The following is a 19,816-nucleotide window of genomic DNA, read 5'->3' as shown; positions in this document are numbered from 1 at the left end:
GTGTGAGTATAGACAAGAGGCTATACTGACAACTGGCAAAGGTACAGCTCTGTGGTGTAGTGGTTAATGACACAGCCTTTCATGTGTGTGACCCGGGTTGAATCTCGAGATGGCACCTCTTTCTATTGCGGGATGGCTGAACTAGGATTTCCTGGTTTCTTGTTTTCAAAGCTCTGACGTTGACGACTACCAAAGGACAGACAAGGCCCATTGCAACGGTACTGGGACTGAAAGATGTTAACAAAACAATATATCCGCTCACATCACCCAGTATTCGTAGGAAACGGGAGAGAGTAAGCTGGGTTTTAGAGTCGTTTGCTAGTTAATATTATCCAAGTATCATGGTATTCATGTCTCTGCCTTTAAGCAAGGTATCTAATCCTAAATACTACTGTAAATTGCTCTGTATAATAGTGTCTGATAAATTACTCAAATCTAAATATTTTTACAGATTAACAGTGATGAATGCAAAATAAAAAGGGCCTTGCTGCTTATGGAAATTTGGTAATAACCACTACTAACAAGTAATAATCAGACAAACTGTACAGAATCCGTTTCAGTTTTGTTGTCACTCACCTATCTCAGTGTTTGCCATTCTTCCTCTCAACCTCTTTCCAGGTTTGCCTGGAGCCCCACCCGCTGTCCCCAATTATGGCCATCAGTGTCCTGGATCATGATGTTTCACTGTGGGCCCTGACTGCTGAGAAAACTACCGGACCAAACTTCGTCAAAGAAGCATGCCACTTATCCTTCTACTTATACCAAACATGCATCTGTGTATTTAAATATTCCATAACATTACTTGGATACTGCATACCACATAGTCTCCAACACCCCCCCGTTTCAGTCCTTAGTATTTATGCTGCAATCGTTTTTGCCAGGGGACTTGGGTCAGTCAAATTCTGAGGTATCCTTTTGGATCTAAAGAATGTTCCTGCTAATAACTATGGTGTCCTGTTGACTCTTATGAGAACCTAAGTCCTTGGACTGTGTTTTAGGATTACCTGGCCTGATGTCTCCAAGCTGTCCCTGTTCAAAGTCCACCTGGATGTTCCAATAATAAACATAACTTACCAGGAATGCATTGGGTGGACAGCCTGGCAGAATTTCTGACAGCCTGTCTAATTGCTTAAATATCTTAGATCACCATTTATTATTCAATTAATAAACAATTAAGACAATTTAAATATGAATATTGAAGAATGACTGACCAAAAAAAAGTCAAGTCAAATATTTTTATTAAGTATGGAAATGTATTAGATGCATGTCAAATACACATACATACCATAAGTCCTATGGGAATGAATGAGTGGATATGTTAAAACTGTATCCAATCACAGGACAGCGTCCATCCAGACTCATAAAGAGGATAAAAAAGGCCAGTATTAGCTATTATGGAAGCCAGTGAAGATTGGTGCCAAACCAATGGGTTGTTCTTCAGATTGTGTGAGTTTGGTTGGAACTATAGAGGCACTGGAAGCAGTAAACTGACTCAGGAGGATATTCCCTGAAAGTGGTCTGGTCCTCCGTTCCCTCAAGGTATTTCCCTCTGCACCCTCATGTGTCTAGGACTACAACAGATATCAACGCAATATTTATTTCCACACATTGGTAGAAATGTTTAATAATAGGCAACGTTTGTTAAAAAAAAACCTGTAGTATTTGCGATTACCAGTTTGTGTTAGTATGGGCGTATGCTGTCACTTCCGGGTAAGATGTGCTGCATTCTCGTAATGACCAACTAGTGAAATCAGATTTTTGATTGCTGTATTATGGTCGCCATTAATCTGCTCAACATGTAACACAAGACCATAATACAGCAATCAAAAATCTGATTTCACTAGTTGGTCATTACGAGAATGCAACACATCTTACCCGGAAGTGACAGCATACGCCCATACTAACACAGATACTACAGTATTTTTTTAACCAACGTTGCCCATTATTAAACATTTCTACCAATGTGTGGAAATAAATCTTGCGTTGATCCCTGTTGTACAATTTCAAAAGACGCCTTTACAAATGTTTTATTACCTGAAATAACCTATCCTGACCTGTCAACGATTCGTCATTGTTCATGCAAATTTATACGCTATATTGCGGGTAACTTTGTAACGTTTTGCCATATAATGCAATTTAGAGTTTTTATTACAAAACTCACCATTGCTCATATATATACATGTACCAAAATCCTTGTTTTTATTTGTAACAATATTTTAAAACCCAAACCGCGACACAATCCACCTATGTGTAATGTGTGATTGGCCCAGGTCATGACTGTTTCTCCAAAATAATAGAATTGCTTATGCGATGTTTGTTAACTCTAGTACTGTGTTGGACTACAAACCGTGAAACATGGGATGAATTTCAACCTGCATATACTACAGTTTGTAATAGTGGTTATTAAGTGAACATTACTACAGGGCAGATCTGATCTGAAGGCCCATCTCTTGTTAAAATGGAAAATGGGTTGAAACTCTCCAAATCGAAAGTCCCTAACCCCAAAAAGCATGTCTCCCACATGTAACTCTGTGCTTGTGGAAAACAACATGCTACACGCACATTGTAAAACATGCTGGACCCCTGGCACCCTTTGGTTGAACACCAAACACCTTACCGCTGACACAACACTTATTTATTTCCTGGGAATTTAACATTCCGGAACCTTAAGCACCATTTGTTAATCACCACCTGTTATAACACTAGTCTGGTTTACTCATCAGGCGTTGTAAAACATCAAACAAGGACACATCAATGTTATCATAAATTGCAAAGTCACTGGACATGCATACGTCACTCCTGAAGTCCCGCCCAAATACACGTCATACAGGAAGTCCCACCCTAACACACGTCACAACAGAAGTCCCACCCTACAAACTGGATGTCACAGCCCACATGTCACATCAATATGGAAGTCCCGCCCCCCAGGGCCATAAATCACAATTCTGACACATTATACCCTACATTTACTACTGGTGTTCTTTGGGTGATGTGCAGCTTTGATTTTGAGCCAAACATACCTTTTGGAATTATGGCCAAAAAGTTTAACCTTGGTTTCATCAGACCATAACACATTTTCCCATGTGCTTTTGGGAGACTTGATGTTTGTTTTTTTGCAAACTTCAGCCGGGCTTGGAAGTTATTCTTTGCACAAAAGGACTTCCGTCTTGCCACCTTACCCCATAGCCCATTCATTTGAAGAATACTGGCGATTGTTGTCAGATGTAGCACACAGCAGATACTTGGCAGAAATCCCTGCAGTTCCTTTAATTAATCAGAGTGATTAATCAGTCACTTTAAATGATGGCAGGTGAGTAATGACTTCTATATAACATTAGTTTCAATGTGATTGGTTAATTCTGAACATCCCCAGTTATAAGAGGGTGTGCACAGTTATGCAACCAGGTTATTGTAAGGTATTTATTTTTCAGGTGACATTGAAAAACATATTATTTTGATAGATATTGGGCATGAAAAGTAGCTGAATTACACAATGTATGAGAGTATTAATGATCTCTGTACGAAGGACACTAAGTAGGAAATATGATGCCCCATTTCTGATGATTTCCACACATCCTGTCCATACCTCCTGATAGGAGTTTTCCATCTGACTGTCATAGACCCTATGAATAGACCCATGGACCGTAGGTTGGCACATACCATTGTGAGGAAACCTGTCTGTACCTGATGATATGCATGTATTTTAGTTCTATTCTCTTGTTAGAGGAGTGGTTCGTTATCTTGTGCTATATGAGGTACCGTATCACAAGCAGTTGGTATCTACTATTGAGGGGCCTCACACAACCTGATAAGCTGTGGAGCCAAGAAACTTAAGAAGGGACACTATTAGGCCATGTAAGGTTAGGATGTAGAATACACGTATGTGATTGGAAGACAGCCAGATATTGGTGGGGATGTGCTGGGACATAAATACTGTGTCCACTTTGTAATCATTGGAGAGAGAGAGAAATGAGAAACCGAAGGGAAACATCATAGACTCATGCTGAATAAAGATGGATCTCCCCTGACTTCTGGTTGCATTTATTTTGTTCATGGATCAAACTTGGACAGAATCTAACAGTATGGTGCCGTGACCCGGATAGATGGATTTGCACTCTGAATGGTGAGTCAAACCACTCTAAAAGAACAAGTCAGTTAAATCAGCATGAGTATCCAGATTAACACATCTGGAACAAGAAGACCTAGAAATATCGTTTTTTTAGGCAATGGAAACCTGTGGTGAGGACACGCAAGACTTACGTTGACACTGAAAGATGTGTTCTTAGTCTTAGTCCAGAGATTCCACAGAAGAAGATAAATCTTCGTTAAGCCATCTAGAAGTCCTTGATAAATCTTCCTTGTTATGATGGGAAGTACTTACTAGACTGAGTAGTAAGTGACACATGTGTAAAGTCCTAATATAGGCCACTGTTTAGTGCAAAGCTTCGGTATTCATCTAGAAGTCCTTGTTATTTGGATAGCAGGTTGATGCGTATGTAGTAATAATTTAAATCTTGTACAAGTAAGGGGAAGAAAAAGACGTCTTTAAACAACGTGGTAAATACAGGGACTGCAGCCCTCCCGTTGTAATTTAGAAAATGGTGAAATCCTTGGCCTATGAGATCAAAAAGAGTTTGAAAATAGATAACTGTCACCAAGAGATAATTAAAAAATATGCCATTGTTCCAGAATAAGTTTTTTGGAGTTTTTTTGATATACAGAAAATATGGGAAGAAATTCAAAGAATGCCTGATGAATTACAAAAAACACAATGGTCGTTGATTGTGTTATCAGAAATTGAAGAATGGATTGATAAATTCCTCAAAGATAGAATGAGAAAGAATGTGTTCGGGCGTCGGCTGAACAAATGGCTGAACTGGATAAGTTGGAAAAAGGAACTGGAAACGTTGAAAGCAGGAACAACATCTAAAGACACTCAAAGCCCATTAAAAAAGAAACCAGGATCATGTCACTATTGTGGAATCATTGGACATTGGCAGGATGAGTGTCGCAAGAAGAAGAAGAACCAAAAGAAAAAGACAGGATGCACAGACAGTTGGAACATGAGACATTCTACCCACATTCTGATCAGCAGCAAGGAAAGTTCTCCCATGTATGGAATTCAGGAATCAAAGACAGAGGATTTCCTGGTGATACCGGGAACTGACGTGAGCTAATAATCATTGATTAAGAGTTTTAAATGTGTTTCCAAAAATGTATCATACCTAAATATTGAGTAGAGCTGGAACTTATCAAGGAAACCTGATCACTTCCCTTGATAATGACCATGCTTATTCAAGTTAATATTAGTTTGAAAGCACTTTGATGGTATATAGCATGTTTTAATAAGCATTGGAAATAGCCTGTTTTGTTCTGTCATGCTTGAACATGTTTTAATAGGTATTCAAGGAATAGCCTGTTTTGTTGTGCTTTGTCATGTTCACTATGTAAATTTAAATCAAACGTATTTATTGCATTGATGATAATGTTTAAAACCGTAAGGCCTCAAGGAGGGTCTCACTACAGGCTTTAACACGAGGGTACATCTAACCCTAGTGATAAATTAGAAATTGGTACAATGATGATTTTGTAATCTGGTAAAATAGTCTCATGGTTTTCTTACAAAGGGTTAAAATATTGTGTTTTCTCTTTCCTTATATATTATATCAGTGATAGAATGAAGAATCCACATGGTGATAATCTTTAATGTTAAGAAGACACGCTGTGTCCCATGAGGACTGAATATAAATCCAAAACAGCCGTAAGCCTTTACAGAGGGTTTCCCCCAAGTTGGAATGCATGTGTGTTGTCTCTCTCTCTCTGCCTTGTCACAGGACAACTGGTGAGAGGGAAACAATACACATAGGGTAATAATTTTTTTAAATAGACACGTGGCTTTCCATGTGCACTGAATTTGGTTCTAATATATGTTATAAATTGGTTTTAGACAAAAGATTGAGATTACAGTCTCATGTGAAATTAAGACAAAAAGGGTGAAAACCGCCAAAAGCGAGTTTTTCCCCTACAATAAAATTGTATATTTTATTCTGAATTTGCTTTGGTTAATTAGGAACAGTTTAATTTGTTCTCTAGTTACTGAGATGACATATGTGTTTTAAAGAACAAAAGTTAGATACTCAGTTCTAAATAGGTTGACTGACAAAAATAGACTCATCCTGGGTTCTAAGAGCAGCACAGGAGGGAGGAGTGCTTGAGCCAATTCCCCCACACACTGCCCTGTGTTAGAAGACATAGGCTTACTTGGGTGGTCATGTCTGTTTTCGGTTTAGTCATAATTTTTATCAATGTTTTGGAATGTCCACAAGAATGTTAAGTTATTGTATAGATATGACAAGCATATTTTTACAAACTGCACACAATACTAGAGATGAGTAAGACAATAAATCTGAACCTTCATTTAAAGGATATTGGCTAGGTTGAGAGAATAACATATGGTGCTACTGACAGTCTGAGGACCATGTACAGATTTTTAATACATAGAAACCTAAATTTCATACACATTTTAAATAATACATTTTGCCTTTATTCATGGCTAACTATAAGTGGGAAAAGTCAAGGGCTCCAGGAAGGAGGGCAGACCCCTAGGATGACCCCAAACAACCTCTCCCATTAAATCAGGGCAGCCTATTACTAAGGGTTCAAATTGAGTGTTAAGACTGGTCTCAACTGTGGTTATTTCCTCAAAATAGGCATATTCAGTTTTGGGATAGTCAAACATTAGGTAAAGGTTAGACCCATTTTCCACTCAATAGCTTTAATATAGGAATTTATGGACTACAGTGAGGGTGGAGACCAAAAGTCATCCTCCATTGTTGATGATAGAGTAATTCTGATGTCAATAGAACCACAGATGTGGTCAAAATATAAGTTGTGATTTAGTCTTTGGCTGACCACCACTATTTGGAATGAAAATGAATCAAAGTTGGAGAATTTTACTTAAATGTAGAAGGTCAATTAAGACATTGTTTGTCACAAGGTAGTTTGGTCGTTGCCTTTAAAAATGCTAAATTTGGGTGCTGTAGATATGCTAATACAATCGCCCTGGTGGTTGCAGTAGATGTACCACTGGAACTTGGGCTGGAGTTTTTCTCTCCTAAAATTTAGTTGCTCAGCATATCCCTTAGTGGGCTAACCAATTTAGTTAGGCATGTGCCAAGAAACTTCAGGATATTATAAATGCATGATAGCCAATTAAAGAATTTGAGAGCTGTTTAGCTCTGTAAGACGAATGTGTCAGTGGGTTATATGGTTTATAATTCCTTCGCATAAGACTGTGTTGCACATTGATGTCTTTGATTGTGTTAGTGAATGTTTGTGTTTATAACATTTCCACTTTGTTGTTTTTGATGAATATACAGTACGAAACTCCATAACAAATGGATTCTAGATCCATCCCTATTACCAAATCTTTATTTTTACATGTCCGTCCCAAAATGATGGCCAGTGTGGGTTCAGGATGGCGCCTCCTGTGGCCGTATTCGCCGTGATTCTGCTTTCACTCATGGTGTCGCTTTCCATTGACTTAATGAAGTGAAAGCAGGGGGGATGTATGATATGATAACTGATTATGATTGGAAATAGTTGAGCTTAGGGCTCAAAGCAAATCAAATTGTACTTATAAGGAGTTACATGAACATTTAGTTTTTTTTCTGTTTGCATAGTTATAATGGTGCACTGGCATTTGTTATGTTTTACATCTTCCATTCCTTGGATTTGTTTTCATTTGTTTATTTGTAAGGTCTAACATTTTAATGGTGGAATATATTAGATCTTACCATTTTTGATTTGGTTATGCATAGTCAAGTCTGATCAGACAACGGAATCTCATTCTACTGCTAGGTGCTATCCAGCATAAATATAGCACATTGAATGAAACATCAACCAAGCCCGTTCTAGATGGAAAAGGAAATTTGACATGGACTTTTGAAACTTGTCTATGGAACTTCTGAGATCCCCAAGTTTTCAAGACTGATCTATTGTCTTCATTGTTGGGAGTTGACGGAACCAGACCCAGTGGATGAAAGTCAGATGGACTGTTGAACCACACTAATCGTTGTTTTGCAGTTATACTTTCAACAGATCAGGACATCACAACCCCCTTTTCTGATGATACATCACGTCACTGACTGGACACAGGCAACTGAGTGTGTGAGTACCAGCAACATGTTCAAGAAGGATTTCTACAACTACACTGGTTGAATCTGTTCCGAATCCTCCTGACCAATCACATGGCAGAACGATGCCAGGGTCAGATCACTTGGCTTCACATCCCATTTCCAGATGAATCATTGACAGCAAGATGAGAGGAGAGTCCTGAGGGACTCCACATACTACAGGTCAGAGTACCACGGGCCAGTTGACTGGAAAGGTCACATGGTCCCAACACAGTAGAAGACACTGTTGTGGTGTTAATCTTGAAGTAGTGAAGTTTTGGAAACTCACTACTCCACTACACACCTACACTGACTTGTTAGAACAACCAGGCAATTTGGTGGGTCCACATCACACTGACTGCAATAGCTGATATTGGAACTTTACATCACTGATGCAAGACAGAGAAGACTGAAGACTAGAACTACAGGACATTTGATGGGAATCCAGCTTAATTCTTAACAATCAATAGTTTTCCTAAATTGACAGATATTTTGATATCTTATGTATGTATGTATGTTCATTCCTCACAAGGCAGGTAGAGGACTACATATGATCACTACCCAAACATTGGTCATTGATACTTGTCTTTTTGTGAAGCTGCATAATAGTCATAATTACAACAACTATCCTGATATGTTTAATAGTGCCATATTCCTTTTCAAAAGGTAGAAACTGTCACTAGTACATTCATTGGAGTTGAGTGTTGTGTTACGTTCAGGATATGTTGGGTTGTTGGTATGATGTTGACGCATGACTCATGATATGGACAAGGGGGGACTTTGATTGTTTAAAGGGTTTATTGTGAATGAATTATGCATTTCATTAATATGTCATGTTAGGTCTGTTTCTGTTGGACACGGGTTAGACTGATAGTAGCCTGGGACTTGATGTGTATGACAAAGATCGATCACAATGGTTATTGTGATTGCAGTACCATACAGTGCTATGTGCCAGGGCAAGCTGTGTCCATTGCATCTTATTTTCATTTCATTTCAGGAATAATAAAGCCTCATAGGCCAGATAATCCTTTTTATTATTTTTATTTATTGTTTTTTAACCAAAGTGTTTGGACCTTTTCAGTTCATTAGGAATTGGACTGTAATTTTATTTTTGCTATTTTTATCAACATGTAATTATTATATGTTAATCATTAATGTGTGAAGGGGGGACTGATAGATATTGGGCATGAAAAGTAGCTGAATTACACAATGTATGAGAGTATTAATGATCTCTGTACGAAGGACACTAAGTAGGAAATATGATGCCCCATTTCTGATGATTTCCACACATCCTGTCCATACCTCCTGATAGGAGTTTTCCATCTGACTGTCATAGACCCTATGAATAGACCCATGGACCGTAGGTTGGCACATACCATTGTGAGGAAACCTGTCTGTACCTGATGATATGCATGTATTTTAGTTCTATTCTCTTGTTAGAGGAGTGGTTCGTTATCTTGTGCTATATGAGGTACCGTATCACAAGCAGTTGGTATCTACTATTGAGGGGCCTCACACAACCTGATAAGCTGTGGAGCCAAGAAACTTAAGAAGGGACACTATTAGGCCATGTAAGGTTAGGATGTAGAATACACGTATGTGATTGGAAGACAGCCAGATATTGGTGGGGATGTGCTGGGACATAAATACTGTGTCCACTTTGTAATCATTGGAGAGAGAGAGAAATGAGAAACCGAAGGGAAACATCATAGACTCATGCTGAATAAAGATGGATCTCCCCTGACTTCTGGTTGCATTTATTTTGTTCATGGATCAAACTTGGACAGAATCTAACAATTTTATAAAATATGCTCTCATTTTATAAACGTGCCCTCGTTTTAAAAAACATGCTCTCGTTCTTTTAGAAAAACGAGAGCACGTTTTAAAAAATGAGAGCACATTTTATTAAAAAAACTAAACATTCAATGTCACCTCCAGGGCTCCGTAGGAATCAGATATCGTACGCATCTGAACAATGAGCAACAACAATGTTTTCTTTTGTAGCCTACTGTCCTTTCCATTAGCCAGAAATGTTCGCAACCTCCTCGTATATTTAAATTCAGGGATGTAGTGTTGCTGTTGCTTTGGTCTGAAACTGTGAGGTAACCACGCCCCATTAATTTGAATATACCAAATGGAAATGTGTCATTATGAAATAAATGTGTCATTATCATTATAAATGTGTCAATATAAGTCACTTGAAATAAATAAATGTGGTGTTAGGAAATAAAAGTACTTTGTAATAGATAACAGTAGTCTTTTGAGAAACATAATTTTGAAATAAAACCTATTTATTTATATATTGACTCGTTTATATATTTATATTTATTGCCTAATTTTATTTAATATTGACTATTATGGGTGTTGTCTTGTTACTTTTGTTTTCGCACCTCCTTTACCCTCGCACCTCACACCAGGCTAGGGAATCAGCCAGAACACCTGAGGCTCAGTCAATATTAACAGTATTAATGTATCTTAGCCCAGAGTTCAATATATTGGATATGATTTTAATCAGCATCAGACAGTAATTTATTCAGTTCACTGACTAATGATATTAATAACATTTGTTGCTTTTGCTTACAGAGGAAAGAAATATGTACAGTTGTACTCATAAGTTTGCATACCCTGGCAGAAATTGTGAAATGTTGGCATTTTGAAAATATGACTGATCATGCAAAAAAGTATATTTTATTTAAGGATAGTGATCATATGAAGCCCTTTATTATCACAGTTGTTTGGCTCCTTTTTAAATTATAATGATAACAGAAATCACCCAAATGGCCCTGATCAAAAGTTTACATACCCTTGAATATTTGGCCTTGTTACAGACACAGAAGCTGACACACACAGGTAAAAATGGCAATTAAAGCCCATACCTGTGGCTTTTTTAATTGCAATTAGTGTCTGTGTATGAATAGTAAATGAGTTTGTTAGCTCTCACGTGGATGCACTGAGCAGGCTAGATAATGAGCCACGGGGAGCAGAAAATAACTGTTAAAAGAGCTGTTTAACAAGGAAATTGAACTTAATAAAGACGGAAAATGATATGAAAAGATATCCAACGCCTTGTAAATGCCAGTCAGTACTGTTCAATCATTTATTAAGAAGTGGAAAATTCAGGGATCTCTTGATGCCAAGCCAAGGTCAGGTAGACCAAGAAAGATTTCTGCCAAAACTGCCTGAAGAATTGTTCGGGATACAAAGAAAAACCCACAGGTAACCTAAGGCTGGTCTGGAAAAAGACGGTGTGGTTGTTTGAAGGAGCATAATACAACCATACTTGAAAATTTTTTAGCCGCATGGTCGAGATGCCAGAAAGAATCCTTTACTGCCACAAAAAAGCCTGGTGACAGTATGCCAGACAACACCTTGAAACGCCTCACAACTTCACAGCACACTGTAATTTGGACTGACGAGACCAAAATAGAGCTTTATGGTCACAACCGTAAAAGTTATGTTTGGAGAGTGGTCAATAAGGCCTATGGTGAACTGGTGTTTTTGGGTGTATGAGCTCTAAAGGCACAGGGAATCTATGAAAATGTATGGCAAGGTGAATGCAGCATGTTATCCGAAAATACTGGCAGACAATTTGCATTCTTCTGCACGAACGCTGTGCATGGGACACTCTTTCCAGCATGACAGTGACCCTAAGCACAAGGCCAATTTGTCCCTCGAGTGGGCACAGCAGAAAAAGGTGAAGGATCTGGAGTGGCCATCAGTTTCCTGACCTTAATATCATCGAGGCACTCTGGTGAGGTCTCAAACGTGCGGTTCATTCATGACGACCAAAGACTTTGCATGACCTGGAGGCATTTTGCCAAGACGAATTGGCAGCTATACCACCTGCAAGTATTTGGGGCTTAATAGACAACTATTACAAGACTCCATGCTGTCATTGATGCTAAAGGGGGCAATACACAGTTTAAAGAACTAAGGGTATGCATACATATGAACAGGGGCCAGTAAAAAAATTTCTTTGTTGCCATGTTTTGTTTTATGATTGTACCATTCTGTTATCACCTACATTTCAATGTGAATCCCATAAGAAATAAAAGTATTTTGCCTTCTCACTCATGTTTTCTTTACAACTGGTACATATATTATCAATTCTCCAGGGGTATGCAAACTTTTGAGCACAACTGTAATTACTGTGCAGGAGCATGTCGCCTGATGGACAAACCCATTGGAGGAAACAGGCAGTTAGGTGAGTTCCATCATGTTCTGCATTTCTCTTCATAAAGTAATATGTTCTCTTTCTTTTTTTAGTCAGCTACAAAAGGTACGTAATTGAACTGATGAACTAGATTCCTTTTTGCAAGGGTGGAAACCAACTTCCTAACTTTGCAAACCAGAGCTTCTGTATTTATGCATTACTTTTGTTTTGACCTGTAGTCTTTTACTTCTACCCACCTTGCTCCCTGTCTCTGTCATTTTGCATCTTGGTTTTATCTGTAGTCCTTTACCACATTATTCCTGTACATTTTCTTTCCCCTTCAGGATTTCTAAATGAAATAATTGTATTTGTTTCAACAATGTGTAACAGCAGACAAGTGATCTCATAGTTTGATGACTCCAATGTGGAAAATAGTAAAACTAAAGAAATACCCTTGAATGAGTAGATGTCCAAACTCTTTGCAGGTGCTGTAGGTGTCATATCGGTGTTATGACAATATTATAACAGGTTATGACAAGTTATGTCAGTATTACATAGTTATGGTGTCATGTAAAGTCAACCAAAAAGCCGTAAATCAGCAATGAATTGTTCTCTCATCAGTCATTCGCTCACTTCAGAAAAGATTAGGCTTATGCACTCACCCCCAGGGCAGGAGAGAGGGAAGAGTCTCACAGACGTAAACCATATGGCACACAGTTTGTAGCGCCGATAGAAAGGCAGCCATGCCTGACTGGCACACCACATAGTGCTTTCTACCTACATTTTTTAATGAGAAACCTGTAAAAGAAGAGAGGAGAATAGAGCTAGGGGATGGAGGTTGGATTTATTCCAAAAGACATCTTGTCAGACTAGATCCCTTCTCCAAGGCAACGGACTGCTGGGTATTTTTTGACGCATAGTGATTGATTGAGGAAAAAGCTAACTTTTTATAGTTTAAATTGGGTGTATGATTTCAGGTGGTTTTACAGGGGTTTAATAGTATTTTCTCTGCTTTAACAGTTATGAATATACAGTATATGCTCATTAAAAAGGGCCTTCTAAACAATAATGGATCCACCATCATCTCAGTTTTCAAGCTTTTCTCAAGAGAATAGTGACGAAGTCCTTACCCTGCTTCTATTGCACTTACTGAAAGGCTATAAACTCCGGCACTGTTGCTTTTTAAGCCTGTTTTTGTATGGATTTGTGGTTAGCTCATGCCCAAAAAGATAAAGCTTTGGACACACCCTGAAGTTTTTAATTAATGCCAACATTTTAATTTCTTTGACATTTTGTCCAAATGTTTAACTTTATGGACTGGAAAAAAATATAAAACACACAATGTAGTCTTGGTTCCATTTTTCATGAGCAGAAATAAAGGATCCCAAAAACATCTACAAACGCCAAAAAATTAATGTATTTAAAATTATTTACATCCTTGTTTGCATTGCTCTTTTGCCAGGATAATCAATACACCTGACAGGTTTGGCATGTAAAGAAGCTAATAAAATAGCATGATCATTACATAGGTGCACTTTGTGCTGTGGACAATAAAATGCCACTACTGTTTTGCTACACACGTTTTTAAGAGTGTGTGCAATTGGCTGAGTACGGGAATGACCACCAGAGATTAAACAACAAAATGGAATGTACATTTTTCTACCATAAATATTTGGCAATACATCCAACCAACCTCGAAAATGGCACAACACATGTAACCACATCAGCCCAGGACATCCACATAAGGCTCCTTCACTGCAGGATTGTCTGAGACAGCCACCAAGAATGCTGGTAAGTGAAACTTGAAAATAGTTTCTGAACTAACTGTCCCAGCGAAGTTCATCTGTTTTCTCATCCATGGTCCTAGCCTTTTGTATCTGTGACCAACAGATGTATTTCTGTTTTCCCAGTCATGTGAAATCCATGAATAAAGGTCTAATAAATAAATGAAATAATTAATTCAGATAAATCTTTGAACCTATAGTTTGTTGTGTTTATATATTTTTCTGTGTATTCCTTATAGTACTGGTTAGTATGTGGAGTGAAAGCAATGTTGTTGACCCATTCAATTTTTTCCAACTCAGCTTTACCCTCGAAGATAAATCCCTGAGCAGTTTGCATTAATTTCCACATATATGTTGGGTAGAATGTCCAGATGATATCAGAAATATACTTTTAAAGCTCACTGGTTGATCTAAGGTTAATTGAAATTCACAGTCCATTTTTCTCTTCAAATTGATTGGACTCCTTGTCTTAATCCTTGGTGCACACTCTCCTTCCAAGGATAATGACACTGAGTCTTTTTCTTAATTTTTTGTGAGATGGAAGCAATCTTAGGTCTTTCATTCATTCAGAATAATTCCATATTGTTGATTAAATGTGGTTAATGTTAATTAATTGTCCTCTTAAAATCAAACCCCATTTTCAAAGGGATTTCCAGGGATTGAGATGGCCAATAATTTTTTTGTTGTAATCAGACAAAAATAAATGCATGGAGTTTGCGAAACGGCTTTGGCACTTGGATGGCAATAGAAATACAGCTGTTGGGCCAGTAATCTTATAAAATAAATCAGTTGAATTATGTTTGCAAGGGAAGGTAAGCAAAGGACTGAAAACTAAGGTTCCAATAATTTTGACCCTTACATTCTTGAGAAACATTTAAATCGTGTTTAATTCCCATGAATTAAGTAAAATACTGAATTGTCCACATTGAAAATACAATATAGGTCATTGTTATTTTATACAGCCTTTCTGCTCATCTTTGTCAAATGTGCCAAAGATTTTGTTGACTGTATATTTTGTGTGGAATAGATTCTGAAGTTAATTCGGGGGAAATCCAAATGTAAACCCTCTTAAAATGTAAATATAAGGAAGTGTGGGTGTGTAGAGAACTTAGACAATCTTAGCTCAGGTCACTTTTTTTCTTCCCTTTTCAGCATCGCCTCGTTTAATCTTGTTGATTATATGAAAGGGCAGAGTAAAATCAGATTAATAGATTGTGACATGAGGCAACTTTAGCCTGTCTTTCATAATGATGAGGAACGAGACATGTTTTCAAAGGCTTCTCAAGAGGCTATTTTACATGAGCCTCATGCAGCCTATCTGCTATTTATTACTGGATAAAAACCTACTCATTGTTATGGGTATTTGTGTCTCATTTTGCGTAAATACAAACTCAACACCTATTCCTTAGACCCTACTTACCACAGCTATCATTTTCAAAGTCTGTATAAGCTTCTTTACTGACTGGTAATGTATCGGAAGGCATCTGGCAGGCAACACTTAGCCTAGTGGTTTAGGCATCTTTCTAGTATCAAGAGTTGACAGTTTGAAGTGGAAAAATGACATCCCAGAACAAATAACTTACCTAAAATGGTAACTAGCATGTCACTGTCTGCTAAATTCCTAAAATTTTAAATGTTAACTTTTTAATCAAATTAGCCAACTTGGTTAAGTTTAGGTTTGTTTTCTCAAGAGCATTAACATGATTCATATTTTAATTGATGATGCAGAAGAATGTGCAGAGTTAATTAAACATCAGTCTGTGAGGCAGCAGTGCCTCCCAGACACATTTCAGGGCACCTTTGTCTTGTGGGTCATCAGCCAGAGTAAGACCATGGGTGACAGTGTCAGTCGTCATCCAAAGAGTTTGACCTTGGATGCCAGGGTCAGTCATCATCGGAAGAGTTAGACCTTGGGTGGAAGAGTCAGTCGTCATCCAGAGTTAGTTATTAGTTAAGTTAGTTATTGGCAAACCATTCCTGATCCAGGTTTAGACCGTGGGTAACAGGGCCATTCCTGATCCAGAGTTATACCTTGGGTAACAGGGCCATTCCTAATCCTGTTAGCCCACAGTTAATAAGGTGATTCCTCATTACTGTGGTTTGTGAAAGCTCCAAGCTCAATCTTGAACATATTTCGTATTAAGACTCTGGGTACCGGGGGACACTACATGGATGTACTGTACTATACACTGGAGACAGTAGGGATACTGAACTCTTTAATGTCCCTACAAAATGCCAAGTGAAACAACAGCTCCACCGAGCTAACAGCATTAATTCACAAGTACATAATTCCACAAGTACACTAAAGCAACATGAGTCATTCAGTTATCTTTATTAACTGAAAAGGGACATTGTGAAATTTTATAAGGCACATTTTCGCATCTGCAGATTCAAGCAAAGACTCAAAAGTCAAGGCTGTCAATAACACTTGGATTTTAGAAATAATACAATATTGTGTTTTCTTGGTTGACATTTTCACATCTTTTTTCTTTAACTATTACGCTTAAACACCTCATAACATTCAATCAGGAAAAACAAACCCAATTTGCATTCACCTATTCAAAACCGACAGGACCAATTGCTGGCAAGTTAAGACACTTTCTTATACCACATTTTTTATGTATACATTCTACAAACATAGCTTCAAGTGCTGGCCATAAATCTGTTAAATGCTTATGAAAAGGCTCTTTGTCATGTGACCTGATTCTTAAAAACACATTGGTCAACAACGGAAGTCAATTAATTGTCACACTTTAATATACACTGACTTTTTTCCTGATTAATCACATTTCCATGTCAGCCATGGCAAAGTGTGCACTGAAAGTCCTTTGGTAAACATGAATTGAAACATGAAATACATTTTAAGACAGCATCAGAGCCAATATGAATCCTACCGTCATTATAAAATGAGTGATAGACATAATAGATAGAAGGTTGAGTCTTTGAGCCAACATGGCCGCCTTAGTTGCCACATCATCCATTCACAAGGCACCTAAGAAGACACTACTTAAATACTTCTCCATTCAAACTGATTGTTTTGCAGCTCAATTAAAAGCATAATTTAAGACAAATGGCAGCTGGTGACATTCATAATCAACACATTATGGGAGAAATGGGAAGGCTGTATGAGGGGAGTACGATAGGTAAAGAGTCAGGGGGTGTTGGGGGTCATCCTTTGGGTGTAGCAAGTTTCTGGACATAAACTGGGTCCCAGTCCATGGTGGCCAGGCTGGTTCATACTTACACAAAAATCACCATCTGGTCTCAACCAATTTAAAACCAGTCCCGATGTCCCTGATCTAAATTCTGGAAGATGAACCACTACACTGCTTATACCTGTTCACTCATGCTTAACAAAGGTTTGAGCCAAGGGAAGAGACAGGGAGGATTTTGGAACTAGCTGCTATTCTATTGCTCTGGGCATGGTGGCCACATAGACAAAGACCACGATAAGCGCCACCACCACTGCCAGCGTGGGTAGGACCACAGTGGCCACCTGCGACCGTGCCTCCTGCATGGCCGCCTTACGCTCCTTCTTGTCCCTGGACGTCTCTTTCTTGGGCTTCCCCTTCAGCTGCCTCATGGTGGCTCCCTCCCTGAGTGGGCACACTGCAGAACTCAGCTAGATGCAGCAAACTCGCAGAACAGTCCTGTAGGTACAGTCTGTTGCTCCCCACTTCCTGGCTTATACCACAGACACCAAGAAAAGAACATAAAGAACATGTTCCATCAGACAAACATTCAGTCAATCACATTATGAATGGCTGTGGTTGCCATCACGCTACGGCTATGCATTTTGTTTCGGCGTTTTCCGGAAGCTTGGTTAAATCCCCTTTATATTACAGTTACCAGATCCTAAACAAAATACTGTATTTTATCAGTACATTTCTAAAAGGCAACCAAATTGCTACATCTACCACCTGTGCAAGCACATCTAATAGCTACAATTCCACCTAAGAATCTCGGAGGAAGACGAATGACAGTCATCGTTATGGCAACCGAAAACAAAGCGTCAAAAAGGCTGAAATGTACTGTTCTGTCTTTACAATTTAATAATGTACAGACGAGATCCTGAAAAGGACAGTTTTAGTGTAGCAATAGCAGGTTGTTTTATATGGTGGTCATTGACTATTTAAATAAATAATAGTGAAATGCCCCTTGACAATCAAGCCTACTTAATTATTTTGAACAATCAGATGAATAAGACCTGCTTGGGGCAAAATAACACAATAATCACTACAGTCTGATCTCTCTTAAAGAATTCTAAACAGCTTTTTCCTTCCTTATCCCAGCAGAGCTATATATAGCATGGCTACTGAAAAAGCCCCTGCCCTGTTAAAGAAGGAAGTGGGGTCTTGTATAATGGGTGTCTGAAAGCAGGTTACTTACTAGCCCTGATTTATATTAACTGGTGTGTTATTTTTGCTTGTCTGAAAACGTTTTCCTTACTATTTGTGTATCTGTTTATTTAGACAATGGCTGACAAACGGACTGTCAACTGTCAAATACAAGTAAACTAAAGCTGTTGACAACAACTATCTCCGGCTCATTGGCAAACCGGTAGGTAGATTAGGGGTCCTCAGAAGTTCTAGCTGTAAAAAGAAAAAAACGGATTGGTTATGACACAGGATAATGATATGGATACAATGTCTTAAAATAAATGGCCAGCGGTTTAAAATGTATACTGGCCAAGATGCCCATTCAAAGGTTATATACTGTATTTGAACATTAGTCTACTGTGTATTTATGAAGCTGCCTGCTGCTTGAGGGGATTTTGACAGCTGGTGACCATGTTGCTGGTATTCATTTGAAATTCAAGCTGTATTGCTGTGTACAGAAAATATAAGAAATGTAATGCGATGAAGGTGTTGGTCACATTAAGGCAAAAACACTGCTATTATAGCTTTATAATTGCTCTGTCTCAAACCTAATATACGTTATCATGGTATGATGGTAAGATGATTCACTGAGATGACAACATGTTTCAAAGACCCATTGGTATTACATTAACGATTATATGTCTGGAGATCTAGCTAGGCTACCAAAGTTAGCTACGACATAAACATGCAGGAAAGAAGACCCTTCACCAGACATTTGACATTTCTACCACGTCTTTCATCTTACATACATGTCTGTCTGACCGCAGTACAATAGGCCAAGACTTATTCATACAAATGTTTCTAAACTCAATGTCAACATCAGAAATGTAACCGAAAGGAAACAGTCTCTCCGGCTATAGCGTGTGAAAGGGTTAACAGGTGGTTTAGGAAAGCCAAACAGAGGCTACCCACACCGGCAAACGTGCATTGATAGTATGTTGTTAATAATCAGTTCAAGAAACCTTGTGCACATGTAACCTGAATAACGACTTTGTCCACACTAAATTTGTCGATGAGATTTACAGATACTGTAGTCTAGATTGCAGGCACAACAGGCATCACGTCATTTCACGTGTTAATCTGGTTGATCGTCTGCCCAAAATAAATTGGAAGTGTAGCTACAGTAAAGCCCACCTCAGTTCAAGGAAACCCAGGAGCAAGCGCGAGCTAGTTACATGTGAGACTAATCTAGTATCCCTGTGACGTTACAGTAGTATAGATAATGTGATCATGTAAACATTTAGCTAGCTAGCTATTTAAAAAGGTATATTTCACAAGTTGTTTGACCGATGGTGACTCGCTACGTTTTATGAACTTTAACGTGGA

The sequence above is a fragment of the Esox lucius genome, chromosome 1, assembly GCF_011004845.1.
Source record: "Esox lucius isolate fEsoLuc1 chromosome 1, fEsoLuc1.pri, whole genome shotgun sequence".
NCBI classification, from domain to species: domain Eukaryota; kingdom Metazoa; phylum Chordata; class Actinopteri; order Esociformes; family Esocidae; genus Esox; species Esox lucius.
Note: the sequence above shows the minus strand (reverse complement) of the source record.